The following is a 13,640-nucleotide window of genomic DNA, read 5'->3' on the forward strand; positions in this document are numbered from 1 at the left end:
TCCTTTAGAATTATTTGCTTAACGTCGTTTCAATTTCGTAATGGTTGCCCGCTAAGGACCTTTTGGAAATGCTTTTGTTGCCTCTGCATGAGATGCTGGTGTCGAGAAAGCCCTTTCGATTGGAATTGCTTTGTTGGTTTTAGCTTTATTGCTTTGATGGCTGTAATGCTGTAATGTTTTGATTTATGTGTTCTGGTTTTTGTTTTTGGTCTGCAATGCTTGTTTTGTTCTCTTATGTAGCACTCTTTTCATTCAATTAGATTAGGGAGGTTTTTAATGAGCTCATAAGTTGAACGTCGACTATTGTTTTAATTTAATAAATTGACCTTTGCCGAGTAAAAAAAAAATTGAATTTCAAAGTCACATTTTGATACCTAGTTGAACCAAAAAAAAAATATCAAATAATACATTAAAAATGAAGTTCAACCATCGAAACATATATTTACCCTTGCTATAAATCAAACACACTAGTGTTCGAGAAAAACAAGAAATTCAATAACGAAATTATTTAGAAGATTTTCTTTGACAACCAAATCTCCTTTAAATCAAACACACTTTGGTCCAAATGACCAGCCAGCTTCCTGTCTTTTTCGTTTTTCTTTATTTTACGCAGTGGAAAGTCCAACTCCGAACTACTTGTTCATCTCCCCCCCCCCCCAACATAAATAAAAAACAATTATCTGAATATCATCCCTTCCTGAAACCCCAATGTTCTAAATTTGTTTCCCTCAAGTTTTAGAGATGATGAAAGAGGTGGGATCCAAGCAAAACTGGTGTGAAGTGGCACCATCCCTTGTCATTAATCCCACAAAATCTTCAACTTGTCCAAGGCTAGAGACCATTCTAGAAGAAGGGTGTGAGGATCGTACGGTTCATTCCAAGAAATTAATGGTTTTCCTTCCCCTGGTGTTGTCTACGGCTGTCTACTTGGTGCTAAACAAAGATTTGGCTCTTTGTTCTTGAAAAGCGATCCGACGGAAACAAAACAGCGAGCTTTATGTGGACGGTCTTTCTTTGCTCGAGAGGTCGATGTCATAGGTTTAAGAGTTTTGAGTTGATGATAAGAAGCCTGGAAATGGAAGAAACTCAATGCTACAGAGAGATTAATGTTGAATAAGTTTATGAACATTTTAATATGTGAGAATATGAGATGGATGGGAATTATTTTTGGCAGGGATGGATTTAGGTGGGGGCGGTCGCACCTTTAAAAATTTAAAATTATCATATATTTTAAAAATTTCTATGTATATTTTTGAAAAACTATTTTCGTCCCCTAAAATTTTACAAGTTCAAATTTATCCCTTAAAATTTTATAAATTCAAGTTTGTTCTCCTCAACATAAGATCTTATTTCTGTCTCTGATTTCGGCTAAATATTCTTTGCAATAAAATATTGTACATATCAATCTAACAACTCTCAGTCTATTGTCTATGGTTTTTGAAAGTTTATGTTTACAATAGTTTTAAAACGTTGATTTTGTCCTTTACAAATATTTTCTTAATTTTTTTCGATTCCCTTTTCGATATCCCAAGATTTTATCCAAACTAATTTATATTGATTTGTATTGTACACTTAATTTTAACGAGCGAGTCTTCTAACAATATTTTTTTATTAAATTAAGGTAGGTCACTTTTTTATTTTGGTTTTTATTTTTCTCCCATTTTCATTTCTTTAATTCGATCAATTTTGTCATTGATCAATTGTTGGCATCATCCAATTGGACACTTTCACATGTCAAATGGTTACTTGTACTTCTAGATGACTTTGGCCTTGACTCTGTCTAGACCTTGTACTCCTTGCAGACCACTCTAAATTACACATAATATCACTGGACTTCATGCATATTATATGTTAGATGTTTTTTGTATTGAAATATATGATTGGCAACTATAAATTTGTATTGTGAAAGTCCTACATCCAGACATGGTGAGTAAGGTGAGTAAGGTGAGTAAGGTGAGATGTTCGGGTGAGAGAAGTTGCGTTTTGGCGATCATTTTTAATCTTCGAGAGTTCCTTCATCATCAAGGTCTTTGGTTAATATTCGATAAATATGGTGAGGTGGTAGATTCTTTCATCCCTAACAAAAGAAGCAAGGGAGGAAGCAGATTCAATTTTGTTCGCTTCAATAGATTGGAGGACACGAAGAAGGCTATCATTTGTACTGATAGATCTAGGATTCAAGAAAATAAGGTTAGAGTTTTCATGGCGAGATTTCAACCTCGTGATGCCTTCTGGAGAAAGAAGTGTGCTGTAGCAAAATCAGATGAGATCAATAGTAGAGAGGAGGATGTTAGTCTATCAGAGGTTCCCATTGTAGGTGTCGTTGACGAGGATAAGTTATTAACTCTTAGAGATATCTTGGTAGGTTGGTGCAGAAAATTTACAAAAATGAAAGAGTTGGCTGCTATTATGCATAAGGAAGGTATTTTAGGTCCGAAAATTATGAGGTTAAGTGGTTTAGCTATTTTAATCATTTTTGAAGATGAAGAGAGTAGGGATTTTACTCTTAATAATCAGATGGGGGCGTTGAATAACTGCTTTGACAAAGTGGAAGTGTGGTCGGAAAACTTTCAGTGCAGCAATCGTCGGGCATGGTTATCATGCAAAGGGATCCCACATTTTGTGTGGAGTCATTCAACTTTCAGAAATATTGCAGAAAAATGGGGAACTCTTATCTCCATTGATGAAGGGACTTTAAATTCCGGATCCTTTGATAGGGTGTTGTTTCAGATTATTACGAATTGCCAAACTCGAGTGGAAGAATCTTTCAAATTGAAAGTAGGGGAAATGATGTTTACTGTTTATGTTTTTGAGTTTGAATCTCGTTTTAGTCCGGAATCTATTTGGGAAGATTCGTCTTTGATGGAAAAGGAAGTTGAATCCCCGTCTTCCAAAGTGGGGGATCTCGTTGGTGTCTCGCCAGTTAATTCTTCTGAGTTAGTGGCATGTGTTGGATTGTCTTCTCAAATGGAGGTAGTTCATGAAGAAAATCGAGTGTCCAGCGATGGAATGTTTGCGGGTGGTGGAGCGTGTTTAGGAGCCGAGACAGTTGGCGTAGCTCCTTGTTCTGAAGGGGTATGGGCTGGGAAAATAGATTCCTCGGCAGTGCGTAGTGGGCCAGCTGCGCATGGTTGCGTTTGTAAAGGGAGTGGCACGCATATTGAGTTGGTGGATGTTAATAGGGAGCACGTTGGGTCTATGGTGGAATTATGTGATACTCTCGAAACTATTATGAAGGTGCATGAAGTGTCGTCCACTTTATTTGTTGGCTTTCACGCTGAAGGTGAAAAGCGGTCTCCAGGTGTGGAGAATGTATGCGCTGTTGCTAGAATTGAAGAGTTATGGGTAAATGAATTTATTTTTAATTCTAATTTCCCGTCTTTTTCTAGTGAGACAGCTGTGCACGAATCAGTTTGTTTGAGGAGCGGATTTTCCAATGCTCTGGAAGTTAGTAATAGGGCGCACGGTGGGTCTGAGGTGGTAGTGTGTGATGCTATCAAAGGTATCGTGCAGGTTCATGATGTCCCGAGCACGCCTCTTGAGGAAGTTAGTTTGGCGCATGTGGATAATATAGTGGAAGTGTGTGTTGGTTCCGATGTTTATCCATCAGAGGTGTCGTTTTCGCCTTCGGATGGGTTGAATGAAAAGGTTGCGCATGTTGACTTTTGTCAGAGGAGTGGTAATTCTAATGCTATGGAGGATTTTAGGATGGCGCACGTGGGTCTTGGAGTGGAATTGGGTGCTACCCTTGATGGCAATGTGCATGCACAAGTGCTGCCGATCATTGGTGGCCTTATGGCAAAAAATAAAGAATTGGTAATGGCTCAATCTCAAAAGCCAAAGCACGTTATTTCCATTTCAAAAGATAATAATATTTTATCAAAAGCTGCCAAATGCATGAACGTGAATGTTAACAGAGGTGTTTGCTCTAGAAGCTTTTTCAAAAGTAAGATGAAACATAAGAGGAGGCGAAAGCTGTCTTCAGCTGTCAAAAGTGGTTCAGCTGACCGAGGTACCTCTGCGAGAGACAATTCAGCTCATCGGATGGAGCTTTGTTATGGTTGAGCAGATTTCGATTTAACTGTGGTTCTGTTAGGGTTTAAGGGTTTTGTTTTGTCCATTGTCGCACCTGTGTGTTCTTTTATCTGTTCGTTGACCCGAAACCTTTTCTGTTGCTAAAAGGGTTTTGTTCGAAACTGCTGTTTTTTCTCTTTAGTGCGGGTGATCTACCTGAAAGTTTCGGTTGTACAGCTTATCCTTGTGGATTCTCTTTAATTAGGGTCAGCTGGATAGTCTCGTGAAGTCCTTCATCTCTGGTAATATGCTTCAGTCCTTGGACGAGTCTGTAGGCAGCTAGTTTTCAGCAAGTGTGGTTCTCCATGATTCAGCGTAACTCTTCGTTCTAACTCTGGTCGCGGGTGATGTTGGTTTTGACGTGTTGGTTCGCTTCTTTGGTCATGCTATCAGTGTTTGAACTCGTTTCTGTTCCAAGTTCATTTTATTTAGTTTGTGCATTGGTTTTTTTGAATCGATTGTGGGTTTGTTGTAGGGCTGGAGTTAGGTTTGTGTGATATTACAGCATTGTGTGTTTGTTTCTCACCACAAGGTACACTTTTTTTCCTCCTCTTAGAATTAGGAAGGTTTTTTTAATGAGGTCCTCGAGGTGGTTTACTTTGTAATCATTCGCAATATAAAATATCCTCTTTCAACAAAAAAAATTGTATTGTGAACAAGACCAGAAAATCAATTATATAGACATAGAAATCATTAATTTCAGGGTAAATTATACATTTAGTACTTAAATCATCAGTTTTTGTCCGTTTTAGTATCTAATTTTTTTAAATCATACTTAAAATTTAATTTTTGTTTCATTTTAGTACTCCGTTCAAAATTTAACATTAATTTTTTTAAAAAAATTAAAAATTTAGATACTAAAAGAGACTAAAATTGATAATTTAGGTAATAAACAGGTTATGTTTTTAATAATAGGGTACTAAAATAAAACAAAAATTAAATTTTAAGTATAATTTTAAAAATTTTAACACATCATTCTAGATTAATTGTCAAAATAACACTCAATTTGGCGAGGCGTTTTCTACAAAAAAAAAAAAAAAAAAAAGCGCTTATTGCATACATAGTAAAAATGTTTTTTTTTCTTCCAGAAAGTGTCTTTTACTAATATGAAATCACAAGTGAAAAACACTTGCAATAAAAAGTACTTTAAAATATCTAAAATCACATCAGTTTCTGAACTAGGTTAGTGATTTAGAATTTTAGTTATTATATTATTAATAATTTTAGTTAAAAACAATCTCTAAGATATTTCATTGTTTGAGTTTTAGTGTCTAATTTAATTTTTTTAAAATAAGTCCTTAAAATATAAATTAAAGTCCTAAACCACTGACCTAAATATAAAATCTGAGTGGTAATGAGTTTAGGTATTCTAACATGAACAATAAATTAGTCAAACTATGAATTCAATTTATTTAACTAAAATATTTTATTTTTTGAATTTAGTCCCAAATTTTTTTTTTTCAAAATAAGTTTGCAATGCAAAAGCTAAAGCTCTAAACCACTAGCCATTCATGTATTGTAGTAGTATATTTTTAGTCTAAATTGAAATATAAGATTTAGAACTCACAGGTAAATTAACTTAGTGTTCATATCGGAATATCTAAACTTATTATCACTCAAGTTTCACAATTGAACTATGGTTTAAAACTATAATATTTAATTATTAAATTTAGAGTTTAACTTTTAAAAACGAATCCTTACATTTTTACCGTATTTGAAATAAGTCTCTAAATTAGTTTTAGTTAAAGCTCATATAGAATAGATTCAAATGGTGCACAATTTTTATGGCTAGTATGTAACGAGATTAAAAATGATTAAAGGCAATGTTTTTTGCGTCTTGAGTTAATAGAATTGCGTCCAACATAACAAGATTTGAATTTCCGTTAATTTACGTAGTAAGGTGACATCCTTTTAAAATAAAATCGAGTGAATCAAATGGTTTCCTAAGTCAAATATTTTACAAAAAATTCACTCTTTTCAAATTTATTCATCAAAATAAAAGGATCATAATTTAAATTTTGGATTCAAATATGTAAAATTCCACTATTTTTGACAACATGTAATCGAGGGGTACCAATTTTGGATAATTGTGGGGGTGCTTACCCTTCTCCACACGTAATCGGCTCTCGAATCCTTAAAACTGAATTCTTTGTAATACGCAGACCAACTATTGTCTTTTAAATATTTTTCTTAAAATTATTTTAAAAATCATTTAAAACACGTTTTAGGTGTTCAACCTACCTAACCCAAAAATCAATGGTGACTCCATATCATTTTGTTTTCAGAACCCGATCTTTTTAAAATAAAGTTGGATCGATCCCCTCCTAGCCCTAAAAACTTAAGGACCGTTCCGACACAAAACGACTTTGTTTTGGTGAATTTTTTTTAGAAACATCGTCGTTTTAACGCCTTTAACTATTTAATGATAGAGTGATAAAAAAACCCAATGTATTAAATTCAGTGAGGAAATTAAAACCTTTTAAAGTCGAATGAGCAAAATAAGAGGGATAGTAAAGTTTAGTGATGAAATTTGTAATTTACCCAAACCTTTACATAGAAATTCCCTTATATATACAATCAAAATGAAAGACTTAATCACAAGCCCTAGGCCTGTAAATGAACTAAACGTTCAGCAAACCGTTCATGAATCGTGCGACGGAAAATTCGTTTATGTTCGTTTATTTATTAAATGAACGAACATGAACAAAATTTTGCGTTCGTTTAATTAAATGAACGAACACGAACAAAGGGTTCGTTCGTTCATTTACGTTCGTGAACATTCGATTATATGTTCGTTTATGTTCGTTCATTTATGTTTATTTATGTTCGTTCATTTATGTTCGAGCAGATGGCAAGTTGAATATGTTACGAAGATTATTGAAATTTTTTAAATTTCAAGAAGATTGTTTTGTTGAACAAATTAACTTCAAGACTTTACTATGTTCATATAGCTTATTTATGATTTATGTATGTTTTTGTTGTATTCGAACAAATTAACTCTAAAGTTCCATGTTATATTAATGAATTTTAAGTTGTTATTCTTGTTGTTTACTTTTTTACATTCATTTGTTGTGTTCGAATAAGTTTTTTTGTGTGTTTGTGTTGTTCGTTTATTGTGTTCGTTTATGTTCGTTCGTTTGTGTTTGTTTACGTTCGTTTATCATTTAAATGAACGAACATGAACAAGCTATATTCCTTAATGAAAGAACATGAACAAAAAAAAATTTGTTCGTTTATGTTCGTGTTCGTTTATGTTCGTTTATTTATTAAATGAACGAACATGAACATATATCTGTTCGTGTGTGTTTGGTTCGTTTACATGCCTAACAAGCCCTAATTCAACACATAACTAATATGTGCTTTTGGAACTACAAACTAGGCTTAAAATTCATTCAAAAGTGATTTTTTTTCACTTCACCCCACCATTTTACCCTTTCTTCTAACTTTGGAAGAATCCTCTTACAATTCACAATTGGAAGGTTCAATATAACACGTGTTTCTACAAATTCAAACAAAAGCTCTTAAATGCTTAAATGAAACATGCAATAAGCTTTGATGACGTGAAAATCTCATTTCCCTACATTAGCTCAAAACCCTAGCCCTTTCTTGGCTCGCAAATATCTTGCCTTAATCACTAATTTACTTCAAATAATGAATGGAATAAATTGAAAATATGAAGAACTTACCTAATTTGATGAAAATTTCATCAAAATAGTACTTGAACTTGACTTCATGATTAAAATTGAATCAAATAAGCCCTTTATTATAAGTACCAATTTGGATAAAAAATGATGTTCAAGTGTCAACTTGAATCAATAAGTCAAGTACATATATCTAATTAGACAAAAAAAAACTTTAGATTCTGAATTAAAACTTAAAATCAAATTCTAATGCTTAATAAACTAAAAATTTCAATGTCTTGTTGCACCTTAGAAATCAATTTCATCTACCAAAACATATATTTACCCTTACTATAAGTCAAACACACTTGTGAATACTGATACATTTTGGGTTCGAGTTTTCCGTGCAAAATATAAATGTATTGGTGGAGTGCCGCAGGGATTCAAATAGTAGAACGTTAATGTTATAGCGACCACTATTTCGCGGTCGTGCCGCCGTCCAAAATTGATATTGAGAAATTTTGTTGTGGGTAATGGATTCACATCGCTCGCAATCTGTTACGCTCTAAATTTAACGAGTAACGGTATATAACACCGATAATGGGAAGCTATTACTGTTTTTCAACCGTTACTACAAAAAAAAAGCCAAAATTCTCATCTGAAAAAGTTGTCTACGTTGAGCTTCGCTACCGGTGAAGACGTTGAGCAACAAGCTTCTATATGAGAAGGTAAAAAATCAGAAAAAATCAAAGATTTTGGTCTTTTAGATTAATTGTCTAGAAAGAAAAAAAAGTGAAAGATGAAAGGTTGGGACTTGGGGGATGAGAGTTAGTCGACGCTCGACTAAATTTTCTTAAAGATGAAAAGTTTTTTTAATTATTATTAAAAAGGTGAAAGGTTGGGACTTGGGAGTTTGAGATTTGGGATTTGAGAGAATGAAAGTTCTAGATTTTTCTGCTATGTTTTTGGGTTTTGATCGTTCCACTCTAATTTCCCTTTGTTTTTTAATTGTTTTTTGGTGGCTATAACTTATGGAATGTAATTTTAATGGATATGTCAATTTGTTGTCGCATTCTCTCTAACTTTTAAGAATTTATAATTTAATCTTTGTTTTAGAATTTAAACTTTAATTTTTATTTAATTTTTATTTTATTCATAATTTAAGTAATTTAAATTTATGCAATTTAAATTTTACGTTTTTATTTTAATTCAATTTAATTTGGTTATTTTGTGTTCTTTAAATTTATTCAATTTCCATTCAACATTCTAACCTTCATTTTTCGTATTTCAATATATTTTTATTATCATTACATTTAATTTCAACCTAATTTTTATCTTATCCTATTATTTAGTGTTTAATGTGTTCTATTTGGTTAAATTATATATATATATATATATATATATCATTTTCACTTAGAAAACATTATAAAAATTATTAAAAATGACTCTTTATAATTATAATTATTATATTTTGAGATAAGTTATGCGAAATTTAAAAAAAATTAATGATCGCAACACTTACAATAACTACGATAACATCCGTTATATCTGTAACCGCAATAATCACGACACGAACACTATTTAAATCCCTGAGTGCCCCCACATATGCGTATTTCTAATTGTTCTCGATTATGGAGAGGGCTTAGTATCATTTGGAGGGATTTTCTGTCAAACCTAATATGGTCTATCGGTTCTGAAACGGAGATAGACTTCTGGTATGACATGTGGCTTGATGACGTCGGCCCCTTAATTTACTTTGTTAAACCGGAATTACAATCAATGATTAGCTACATTCCATTAGCAGCGATGGTCAACAGCACCGGGGGTGGAATTGGAGCCTGTTTGACCACCTTCTACCTCAACGCATCTTTTTGCGAATTTTTGCTGTTAAAGAGCTGGATCTGAGGATTTCAGGAGATTTGATTGGTTGAAGAGGGTATTGCGGAAGACGATTATCGGATAGAACAAAATCGCAACAATAATTTGAGAAAATAAAAATGAAGATAAAAGATATACAAAATTTATGTGGAAAACCCCTAAATAATATATGGTAAAAATCACAGAAAAATTTCACTATGAGAAAATAAGAATTATAACTTCTCTCAATCTACCAATGAGAAAACAATGATAATTCTCTCTTGATAAAAAGGAGAAAACAACTCTTAAGAAATTCTCTAGTATTGGAAAAAAGCTAGAATGATTTAGGATGGTTTTAAAATTAAATGAGATAGATTATTTATAGATGAAGCTTAAGTACTAATCTTATAAATATTCTAAAATATAATGACTAAATTTAATAATTATACCTTACTAAATTTAACCAAAGTTGGTTGCCCACTTAGACTAAATTAGCAGCCGGCTGCTGACACTTAAATTGACTATTTACGCTCAAATCTGCTTATATGTTGCGGCTGGGGGCTATGGATTTAAACCCGAACCCGTGTGGACCACCGTTTATAAGTTCCGAGGCTTACCTCGTGTCATCAGAAGTTGATGACGAATGTTGAACGATGCCGGCGTAAGTTTAGTACAGATAGTAGTTGCTCGGTGTGTGGTGCTGCTGTAGAAGTTGTTGATCATATTCTCAGGCGTTGCTCTCCGGTAACGAGTGTTTGGATAGCTATGATTCTACCGTCACAGATGAGTTTGTTTTTGAATCTCGATTTGCATGCTTGGATTAACCGGAATCTGCCTGGGTCGACTACGTTTGGGCAGTGCATGGAGCGTTGGGACCTACTGTTTGAATATATCCTTTGGAATTTATGGTTGGACAGGAACTCTTACGTCTTCAACAATGGAGCGGTGGGGGCAAGAATCTGTTGTAGATCGAAGTAAGCAGCTGATTGCACTTTCGTCTGGCGTTGAAGAGGGATACAGCGTTGGGCAAATGAGGGGGGAGAACACGTACAGGTTATCAAGAGTTGGACTCCTCCAGGTCAGCAGTGGATCAAGGTAAACTCAGATGGTTCTTGTTGCCCATCGAATGGTTTTGCCAAGTGTTTTGTGTTTGGGTGGGGGTGGGGGTGGGGGGTTCGCCAGGAATGAAGTAGATGATTGGTGTTTTGGGTTTTCTAAATTCCTTGGTATTTGCTCAGTACTCGATGCCTAGCTTTGGGGCCCTTTCTACGCTCTTTTCTATGCTTGGGAGTATGGTTGTCGGAATGTGCTAATTGAGGTAGACAGTCTGGAAACTATTACTGTGTTGATGGATAATTTCAAGGGGAATCACTTTCTTAAATGGCACTTGGATGAACTTAGATGTCGAGATTAGAATGTGATTATACAACATATTCGATGCGAGGATAATAACGTGGCTGATGCGCTAGCTAAGAGAGCAGGGGAGGAGATTTTGGAAGCTACTTACTATGTAGACCCTCCAAGTTGGATACTTACGACATTGCATGAGGCTTTATCCCATAATTAATTATATGTTGTTGTCGATGTATTTTGTTCCTTCGATATTAGTATAGGTATTATTTTCTTCTATTTAGGTTAAGAAGATTTTTAACGACATTTATACTAATATTTCTCATCATATGATCTTCTCTTAATGGAATCAAACCTTTTACCCAAAAAAAAACACACTTGTTGAGAAAAACAAGATATTAACACACGAAATTATCCAGAAGATTTTCTTTGACCAACTAAATCTCCTAGAAACAGAACCCAAAAAGAAAAAGGAAAGGAAATCTTCTCGAAAGATAGCTATGTATAGTTTATAACAAGATTAACGGAGTAAGAAAAGGTCGAAATACTGATAAAGATGCTTACGTGGGTTAACCTCCACCATTAAATAATACTGTTTATTTTGGTCCAAATTGCCAACCAGCTTCCTGTCTTTTTCCTTATTTTAAGCAGTGGAAAGTTCGAACCACTTGTTCATCTCCCCCTTTATAAATCCTCATAATTTAGTCAAAACAATTAGTTGAGTATTAGCCCCTTCATAAAAATCCAATCTTGATAATCTTTTCCAAGTTTTAACGATGATGAAAGAGGTGGGATACAAGCAAAAATGGGGTGATGTATCACCATCCTCTCTCATCAATCCCAGAAAATCTTCAACTTGTCCAAGGCTAGAGACCATTCTGGAAGAAGGGTGTGAGAATCATGCAGTTTTTTCCAAGAAATTACTGGTTGTGCTTCCCCTGGTGTTGTCTGCGGCTGTTTATTTCTTGATGAACAAGGATGTGACTCTTTGAGCTTGAAAAGGGATACGAGGGAAAGAAAACAGCGGGTTTCGTGTTGATGATCTTTCAATGTTATGGTTTACTTGGCTCCAGAGATCGATGCATGAAAGGTTAAAGAGTTTTTAGTTAATGATATGAAGCCTGGAAAATGGAAGAAGCTCAATGTAATGGTTTACTTGGCTCCAGAGACTAATGTTGAATAAGTTTATAGCATTGTAGTATGTGAGAATATGGGAAGGATGGGGCATGTATTTTGGGTTAATGCTCTTTGCAGTGTTAAAATTTTGTAAATAATGTTTTATCATATCAATCCAATATCTCCCGGTCTCAATGGTTTTTGAAAGTTTCTGTTTACGATAGCTTTTCTCTATTAATACGGGTAGTAAATATAAAATAATATATGTTTATAGATAATTGAGGTAAGTATAAAATAATATATTTTTAAAGATAATTGAGGTAAGTATAAGATAATATATTTTTAAAGGTAATTTTATATTATTTGATATTGAACGTTAGTATATTTAATATTCATCATACTTTAAACCCGAGACTTTAAAGAATAATAATATATTTTTTTTTATGACGAGGTCGCTCGTTTTGTATTTAATAGCTTTTAAACATTCATTTTGTCCTTTAGAAATATTTATTCTTTTACTTTGGTTTTTATTTTCTCCCATCTTCATTTCTTCAGTTCAATCAACTGGTGGCATGATCCATTTGGACATTTTCGCATGTCAAATGGTGATTTGTTCTTCTAGATGCCATTTCTAGATGGCCTTGACTCGGTTTGCAGGCCTTGGAGGTCACTCCAAGTTAAACATACCTCCCATTTCAAATTTTTAATAACTAAATTAGAAGCTAAACTTTAAAATGGAAATTTCTTCTATTTTATTGAAACATGTCACTCTCAACTGTAAAATTCCTTAGAAACCCCATCACGTAGACAACAAAATAATTAATTTTAAGTTTAGAAAATCCTAGTCTTGTTTCTTTTCTTACTTTTTTTTTCTTTCTTTCTGCTATTCCCTCTCTTTAAATTGCTGTCCTGCTTTGATGAAAGATTTATTTGTATTTTTTTTTTTGAAAAGGTTTTTTTGCTGGTTAATGTATGATTTAATTTTAATCTCAGATTACAATCGCATTGCATGTATATTATCTAATGGAAATGATAAGCAAACCCAAATAGATGGTAAATGTAACACCTTAAGTTTCGAGCTAGTAGTTTCGGGTTTACCCGAGAGGTAAGAGGGCCTCGTGATTTTTTTAATTTAAGTCGTTGGGTCGTGTTAAGTTTAATTGGGCCGGTTAGGAGCTCAATTAGCTAAAAAGAAGTTTTAATGTTGTGTTATTAAAGAAGGACCAAAGGTGCAATTATCCCTTCTTCAAATTTTGAAGCCTTTATATATTCGTTCACTTTCTTTTTCTCCTCATTTCTTCCACTTTCCTTCTTCTTCCTCTCCTTCTTCTTCCTCTCCTGTCCGAGGGTCTAGCCAAAGGTAAGAGTTTAAGCCTTTTTCATGCTTCATTTTCGTTCATAATCCCTCTAGCAACGTCTTTTTAATGTTCCGAGTCATGGGTTTTGTTAGCTAAAGAGAAAACTTAGGAGAAATCAACCAAATCATCAAGTAGAGGAGTTTGGCTAAGCAAGAGGCTTCATTAAGGACTTCTAAAACCAAGGTAGTGTATTTCTAGTCCCTTGGAGTGTTAAGATTACCATAAGTATGAAGTTTTGATATGATATGAGTATTTAAGCATTTTA

At 33.8% G+C, this 13,640-nt stretch overlaps 1 long non-coding RNA gene across 1 annotated transcript in view; it reads right to left on the bottom strand.

Moving 5' to 3' along the window:
- The window catches only part of LOC120217720, a 28,001-nt gene extending 27,165 nt beyond the window's left edge, over window positions 1-836 (bottom strand). Inside the window, exon 1 of the long non-coding RNA XR_005525176.1 lies at window positions 705-836. This is a non-coding gene — a long non-coding RNA (uncharacterized LOC120217720). The remainder of the gene's footprint in view (window positions 1-704) is intronic.
- Window positions 837-13,640: the final 12,804 nt, after the last annotated feature.

This window comes from Hibiscus syriacus, unplaced genomic scaffold, assembly GCF_006381635.1.
Source record: "Hibiscus syriacus cultivar Baekdansim isolate YM2019G1 unplaced genomic scaffold, ASM638163v2 tig00000773_pilon, whole genome shotgun sequence".
Taxonomy (NCBI): domain Eukaryota; kingdom Viridiplantae; phylum Streptophyta; class Magnoliopsida; order Malvales; family Malvaceae; genus Hibiscus; species Hibiscus syriacus.